The sequence below is a fragment of the Mandrillus leucophaeus genome, unplaced genomic scaffold (genome assembly GCF_000951045.1).
Source record: "Mandrillus leucophaeus isolate KB7577 unplaced genomic scaffold, Mleu.le_1.0 Scaffold187, whole genome shotgun sequence".
NCBI classification, from domain to species: domain Eukaryota; kingdom Metazoa; phylum Chordata; class Mammalia; order Primates; family Cercopithecidae; genus Mandrillus; species Mandrillus leucophaeus.
In genome coordinates, this window is record NW_012101887.1 from 5,105,367 (window position 1) to 5,114,109 (window position 8,743).

An 8,743-nucleotide genomic window follows, 5' to 3' on the forward strand; every position below is an offset into this window, starting at 1 on the left:
CAAGAGTCATGCATAGCCCTCCAGGAATCATTGTCTAGACCTCACGAGCTTGTCGTGAAGAGATAAATAAAATAGCAGATGCCAAGTGCTTGGCAAATAGGAAGCACAAGGTTCAGTAAATGGTGGTGATTACTATATTGTCCTAATGGCAATAAGAGGAGGGAAGTGAGAGGGAAGAGCAAAGCTCCGTACTACCTCAGATGACTCCCAGGTTTCAAAGATATCATTTGAGTATAGAAAATATTTGGTTAGTATGTAAAGAAAAGTGAACTTTTCAAAAGTCAGTATCAGTCATTTTTATAGCTCTTGTGTTTATGAGGTTTATCAACTCATATCAACAGGTTCAAATCAATTTGACTTGCACATGCTGCGTGCATACTGAGAACCAGGTGATGTGCAGATTTATTGTTGGAGAGCTGTTTCCAGTAACTTAGTGCCAAGAAACATTGTTATTATCATGTAGAGGGGTGGAACTCTGTATACAAAATGCTGAGGCACAGGAGACATTTATTTTTCTGTCTGTTGTTCTGTCTGTCTATATCTATCCCCTCTCTCTCTCGTTAAATTAACTTTCTATTTTTTTAAAGGAATTAAAAGGCTTTAATTAAAAATCATGAGTGGATAATAAAGTGTAGAAATAGAAAATTTACAAACTATTAAAAACTGGAATCACTGAGTGTTCAGAACAGATGGATCATGAATGGTGGTGAACAGCAGAAAGATATTATGGATGAATCTACATTATTTTAGCTGCTCCGCATGCCACCTGTCTCAGAGGAAAGCCTGACATTTATTAGATATTGAACTAGACTAATGCTGGCAGCAGATCTCCTGCTATCAGTAGATCCTTCCACTGGGTTCAAAATTTTGATCTGCACCCCACGTTTCGGAGGGATCTCTTTGATTTGGGTGCCTTGATGTCTGAAATTATTCAGCCAATCAAATGATTTGGAATGGTGAGTTCATGAGAAGTAGTTAGAGCAGATGCATCCAAACCTGCACTGAATCCAGTGTCGCCATGAGTCATGGGAAAATAAGCCTGTTGCATTGCCCACTGGTGCAGCTTAGTCAATTCTAGAGGTGATCCCTCCAGATAAGCATTGAAGCACATGGACAGGGTGGTGTGGGGAAAGCTTGCGCTGTTGCTGCTTGTGATATACCTGTCCTTACCACCTGCAAAGATGACCAGAGAACTCAATAATGGCTTGGACTGGTAAGGGATAGTCATGCCCTTCCTGGGGTACTGGGAGAGACTCCAGCATGACTATGCAAGTCTGTTTGACACACTCAATTGTGGATTGCAGAATGTCAGCAATAGTGATGGCCCACTCAGTTGAGTTGGGAGCATATCCTCTGTCAGCTGCACCTGAGCCTCTACACTCTCTCATATTTCCTTGATTTTGCAACCACCTTTTCCAATAAGAGGGTCACACTGATTAGGATGACCAAGGGTCTACTGGCACCTGTGCTATTGGTTATACAGCTGCTGATGTCCTCTTCCAGTTTGTCAATTATCATAGGAAGCCTTTGAAGATGGCATTAGTGAGTCCAGCCAAAGTGATAACTCTCTCAGGACAATTTTCTAATTTCTTTATTGAAAAACATCCATTTGCAAAGTTGGGGGCATTACCCTATATGACACTAGATGGTATAAGTGAATTTAACATAAATTATCTATATTATTAGATATTACTTAACTGTGACTGCATGCATCACAATGCTGTGTTTACCTGATAAACCACCACCATGCCCAGCTATCTTCTTTTTTTTTTTTTTTTTTTTGAGACAATGTCTCACTCCATTGTCCAGGTTGGAGTGCAGTAGCATGATCTCAGCTCACTGCAACCTCTGCCTCCAGGTTCAAATGATTCTACTGCCTCAGCCTCCTGAGTAGCTGGGATTAGAAAGGTGTGTGCCACCATGCCCGGCTATTTTTTGTAGTTTTAGTAGAGATAGGTTTCCACCATGTTGGCCAGGCTGGTCTCAAACTCCTGGACTCAAGTGATCTGTCTGCCTCGGCCTCTCAAAGTGCTGGGATTACAGACGTGACCCACCACGCCCAGCCCTAATTTTGTGTTTTTAGTAGAGATGGGGTTTCACAATGTTAGCCAGGCTAGTCTTGAACTCCTGACCTCAGGAGATCCATCTGCCTTGGCCTCACAAAGTACTGGGATTATAGGCATGAACCACCATGTCCGGCCTAGTGTTTATGTTTTGACTTTTATTGTTTGTCACCTATTCATCTTGATCATGCTATTTCTTATCCCAACATTTGGCATATCAGTTCTAACACAGTCTTGATATGTAACCTCTTTAAAAATATATACATGTAGGCTGGGCATGGTGGCTTACCCTTGTAATCCCAGCACTTTGGAGGCCGAGGCGGGCGAATCACTTGAGGCCAGGAGTTCAAGACCAGCCTGGCCAACATAGCGAAACCCTGTCTCTACTAAAAATAAAAAAATTAGCTGGGTGTGGTGGCACATGCCTGTAATCCCAGCTACTCAGGAGGCTGAGGCAGGAGAATTGCTTGAATCCAGAGGCAGTGGTTGCAGCGAGCCGAGATCGCACCACTGCACTCTAACCTGGGTAATAGAGTGAGACTTTGTCTCAAAAAACAAAACAAAACAAACAAAATATATATATATATGTATACACACACACACACACACACAGAGACAGAGAGAGAAAGAAGCCCGCCCCAGAAAATATTTTAAAAATAAAATAGGACAAATGTTAAAAGTGAATTCAAAATTTAACTGTTATTAGGATTTTAATGTTATCTACTCCAGTTATTTGGAAACAATTTAAAATGTATACTTATAACAAACATATCCATATTTGTTGCATCAATAAATACTAAGTTTAAGTATTATAATTGTCTTCATTCTTTTTTATTTCTTTTTGAGACAGAGTCTCGTTCTGTCGCCCAGGCTGGAGTGCAGTGGTGCCATCTTTGCTCACTGCAAATTCCGCCTCTCGGGTTCAAGCAATTCTCTGTCTCACCCTCCTGAGTAGCTGGGATTACAGGAGTTCCCCATCACACCTGGCTAATTTTTGTATTTTTTTTAGTAGAGACAGGGTTTCACCATGTTGGCCAGGTGGGTCTCGACTCCTGACCTCAGTTGATCCGTCCACCTCGGCCTCCCAAAGTGCTGGGATTACAGGCGTGAGCCACCGCACCTGGCCTGTCTTTATTCTTTAACAGTAGTTACAATTAATATTCTAAACACAGTCATAAATTTTATCTAGTGGACCAGTGATAATATACTAAAACCTTCCCCCACTAGTAGACATTGGGGTGCTTCAAATTGTTCGTAGTGTAATGCTATACCTTCATATATGTAACTTTTTCAGTATTTTGACTGATTTCATTAGGCTAGATTCCAAGGACTGGGACTGCCTTTGACAAGGTATTTGTCAAATTGCTTTCTAGAAGAATTATACTCATTTATGTTGTCATCAAGAATGAATGGGATAGTAAGTTCACCGTACTTTCACCAGCATGTTAGATGTTTACTTATTTATTTTTGTAGTTCCATATGTCAAATGGTACTTGCTTTAATCTACATTTTCTGGTTACAAGAAAGTTCTTACATTCTCAAATCTGTATTTGATAATTCTGTTTCCTTTAAATGTCAATTATCTGTTTAAACCCTTATCCATGTATCTGTCATATTATTAGTGACTTTTCTATCAGAAGTTTGAATGTTTCACATGCACCTTTCACATACATAAAAATAAAATCAAGTCATTAAACCAATACTACATTTGTTGGAAAATTTCTTAGTTTAACTTTTAAATTTTTTTATATTCACATTTTAAATATTATGGTACTATTTACTGATATTTTCCTTTGTGCATTTTTTACATATTCAAAGAATTGAAAATCATTTCTTTGTTGGAGGTTTGATAAATATTCAATGTGATTTTTTTTCTTTGACTTAATTTTCAGTAAAATCTACTTTTTAACACATCTGGAATTTGTTTCAGGGTATGATGTGAAGCGAATATATTTGAATTTTAAATAATTTACTCTACAGTGACCCAGCTGCCTGATTTTCCTTACAAGTTGCCAAAGGCCCACTGAAAGAAGAATGTTCTTATATTTTGTGTTCATTGAGATAACATTGGTTACTTTATTAAGCATGCCAGAGTTTTTTTTACTGAGAAATCTATGCCTCACTTCATTTGTTTTCAAAAAGTTGAATGATCAGAAGGGTATAATTTAATACAATATTATTTTGTATATTTTGTGTTACCCTATTTATTACAAGAGTACACTTTAACAAACTACTGCAGGTACTTTTGGATTTTCAGAAGTATTTTAGCCTACAATTGTTAATATATGTATTTTTTAATGTTCTAGGTGAACTTAGATATAAAAATCTGAGTTTGAAGTATGTCCCAATGACTGATTTGTTATGTGATTTTACACAAAGTTTAATCTTCTGAGTCTGTTTTCTCTCCAGACAATAGGGATAATGCAACCTACATTATGAGACAATGATAATAATTCAATGAAAAATATATGTAAAATGATCAGAAGATGGCCTGATAAAGAAGAAACCTCACAGATGCATTATTTTCTTTTCAGTCATCTGAACTGGTGAAAGAGAACCAATGCTCCCAGTAAAATCCACAGGGACAATTTTTGACTTTGAAATATGTCTCCTTTAAATTTTGAATATAGTTATTTCTGATCTTTAGGGAATTTAAACAACATAATGAAATTATAGAGCTAATACCTAATTCTAGGTTCTTTTAATTTTTTCTTGTGTTCAACTACATGCTAAGAAAAGATAACTCATTTTAAAACTTCCCTAAGGCAGAAATGATGGTAAGTGTTTGAACTTCAAAGGGTTTGCCTAGTCAGATGAGGACTGTATGCTTAGTAAAAGTAAACAGATAGGAAAGAGACCAATAAGAACAGTAATTAAATAATGTATGTAGCTCAAATGTCTAATTATGATATTGCCTTAAAAAATCTACCTGGGATTTCTGTTTAGTTATCTATTAATGTGATTTTAGAGACATGGGAAAGACTCCTATCACAATCTATCCAGCTTGCCATCCATAAAATCTGACACATATACCTGTGTTATAACACACGTCTCACTGTGTCCAGTGATCTTTTTTACTAATTTGTAGCCTGTTAAACAGGGCTTTATAAAGACAGGGGACAGGTCTTGCACTTCTTTGCAGTGATCCTGATGATCATTAGGATTCTCTATAAAACTTTCATGTCAGAAATTCAGTATTCCCATATTTAGGGCTTTTGTGCCATTGTGCATGAGATTATAATTACTGTTGTCTAAAACTTTGTATAGGATCTTGGACAAGGATTTGTCAGGTAGGGGCCTGGTGGAGGACAAGAACATAAGAGACTAGATACTGAACTAATAATGACGCAAATAAGATGATTTAGCCCGATTCTTTAAAAAGCACAGCCTGAGGTAAGGATTAAGATGCTATTATTTTATTTAGAAGATTTAAGCCCACTGAAGTATAAATGAAAAACAGAAGCAAAGCGAGGAAGTTGAAGAGAAATTTAATGCCTTATGTTACAACACTGGTCACCATTGCATGATGAGTCACTAAGAGATACTGCCAGATGCATAGTGCGTGTGTTCACACAACACATAGAACTTCTTCGGAAGTGTGATAAGAATGAGTCATTCCTAGGAGAGGGAAAGGAGGAGAAATGTGTGTTCCCAGCTTTCTCCCATCTCAGGTTACCTATTGGTCAAATCTTATGCAGAGTGTTTTACCCCTACACTGACGGCTTGTATAACCTGGTTTGTCAGTGCCATTCAGAGAGATCCCTTGTATTATGGACTATTTCATCCAAGTCCAAAGGTAAACCAGTGATCATAATATGAATGCAGACTTGACCAGAAAAGAGAGAGCAGAAAAGGTGGTCAAGAGAATCTGAGAAAGCATACAAAGTTTGTTTCCTAAAACATAAGAGATGTGGACATTAAGGAAGTTGGGAGCATTGAAAACTACAGTCATAGGGTGATAAAAGTAATACTTTTTTGCTGTATTGGTCAGGTCAGGGGTTGCTATATGCAAAACAAATGCATCCCAAATTACGGTGGTTTAAATCACTAAGAGCTGTATTTCTTGCTTCTGTCTCAGTTAAGTATGGGTTGAGGGAACTCAAATTCCTTTGACTTAGTGACTCTGCCATTTCTAGGCTTCCTAGGATCCAGAATGCCTCCAGTGTATCCTCTGCCTCTGGCTGCCAGGCCAGGGAAAATAATGACAGCATGGGGGATTGCCTGGGGATTTTTTATGTGCCTTATTGCGAAGCATCACACAACCCCACTTAACAGTAGGGGAAACTGAGGAATATAGTCTACTGGTATACCCAGAAGGAAGAAAGGAGGGCTTGTGAACAGTTAGTAGTTTGTGTCAGATATCCTAACCATGTGAAGTTTTTGCTGTAGGAGAATGTTGCACAGTAGTGGTATACTTTGACCTTAATCTCCTTAAGTAATGAAGTGAAGACTCATTTTAATCAGTTGCCACTCTTTTGCCCTCTGCATCAAATTTTTCTACGTTTTCCCATAACATCACCATCTTGCTTTTGCTTTTTCTGGAAAAATGTAATCAACTTGAGAATCAATTCTACTCTAGCTTCCAAGACAAACCTTAACCTTAGGATATTTATATTAGCATCTGTGAAGGTACTCACAGAATCAGCCCTCCAGACTCACAGGAGCTGGGCTTCCCAAATGAAACTACTACTTTCTAATGCGTGGACTCATTATCCTTGCAAGGTAATTTAGCAAACTTTATATAAGCTATGTCTTAGCCTGAGACCTTTCACAGTCACTGCACTCTTTGATAATTTCATCCCTAATTTTTCTCTCAATGAAAAGGCAATTTACCGACTTTCACCAGGAAAATTACCTTTCTTATTCTTCTGTCATTGCCTGTAAAAGACAGCTGGGAACAAAATGGTGAGGCAATTAATAAAGTTCTTCTTAATTTCTCTCTTCACAGAATCCTGGTACAACAACTGCCTATAAACACTTGCCCAGTCTGAGATCAAGCTACTAATTGCAGTAGTCACAATAGGAGGTGTCTTCACTATAAAAAAAAGTATGAAAATTTTGAGTATATTTATTGTGAGAATGCTTTGCAAAGACTTGACAAAAAAGTATTTCACATTGTAATAGTCCTGGAGCATGAATCACCAGGCAGTAATCAAGTTGTCCTTTTGAACCAGAATGAAGACCATCAATTTCAAGTTAGTTTTTTTATGTCATGAATGGAATGAGGGAGAGATACCATAGCTATCTTTTCAGAGAGAATTGGATATACTTTCCAGATGCACTTGGGACACTGTAATCCTTGGCACAGGTTACATCCACGTTCTCAAAAAGGAGTCTGCATCATTTTTGCAGAATGCGCTCATGGCTCTCATATTAAAGTCTGTTCTGTGGAGATACATCCAGAAGTTCAGCACAAATACACTGATTTTCAAAAACCTTGGAATTATCCTGCTTATACCTTTTATTACCTGGAAAAATTATTTCAAGTAATTGGATCTTGGTTTCCTCACTTGTAAAATGAAAATATTGTTATTTACCCCATAAGGATATTAAATTGATAAGATAACACACATGAGAATGATCAGCAGAGTGTCTGGCATAGACACTTTGCCTTGGAAGTATTGAAATGATATTTGAAGTTTGACATTGTTCATGCTGATTGACTGCCTGTTTCACTGTATTAGTTCTCTCTGGTCTTCTCTGGGATTGCCGTCAAGAATTTTAAAATTTATCCTTGGTCTGAGCAGAGAGAAAGAAATTCATATGCCATATTTTTGCTTTTGATCTGAACTTATAGATTCAGACCTTCCTTCTAGACATACATCCATGTTTTTGAAGATGTTCCCATCTCTAAGTGACTTCTTTCCTAATTGTGTTTGTGTATTATACCCTGATCTCCTGATCCTGTTCTTCACTGTGGCTGCTAAACTCTAAAATCTCTAGTATAGGAGTCCTTCCTTATCTGCACAGGTTATGTTCCAAAACCCTCAGTGGATGCCTGAAACTGTGATTAGTACCAAACCCTATATATACCATAATTTTTCCTGTATATATGCACCTATGATAAAGTTTAATTTATAAATTAGGCACAGTAAGAGATTAGTAACTCATAATAAAATAAAGCAATTTTAACAATCTGTTGCATTGAAAATTATGTGAATGTGGTCTCCCTCTCTGTCTTTTAAAATACTTTAGTATTTTTGGACTGAGGTTGACTGTGGGTAACTGAAACCACAGAAAGAAAAATCATGGATAGGTAGGGAATGCTGTATAACTCATTCTGCAAACTCTCAAACCCTTGCTTGAATCTCACTAAGAAATTTTGAAACAACTTTCTTTGCAAAAGTGAAAGCACAGCTAATAATGAAGCCAAAATAAAGTAAAAGGTACGCAGCGCAGTCCTGAGCTATAGATAAGCAAGGCATCTAATTATTAATCTGATGTGAAATGATACTGGCCCCTAAAGATCCTGTTACGGATATTTTATGGATCACTTTGAAACTAGTGTTCTTGCTGCTTATTTTTCCTCCTGATGAGGAAGGAAGCAAAAATAATCACATGCTATGGCTTTGTGAAGAACTTTAAGGGAAAGTAAAACATGAGTCCTTCTCATTTTTTCCTTCTAGGTTCTAATTCTTTTCACATTTAACTGGGGAATCAGTGAAATTCAGCCCTTTTGA

General features: G+C 37.4%; 1 pseudogene; it reads right to left on the bottom strand.

Annotated features, from left to right (window-relative positions):
- Positions 1-746: 746 nt before the first annotated feature.
- On the bottom strand, positions 747-1,748 carry LOC105538223 (annotated as a pseudogene).
- Positions 1,749-8,743: the final 6,995 nt, after the last annotated feature.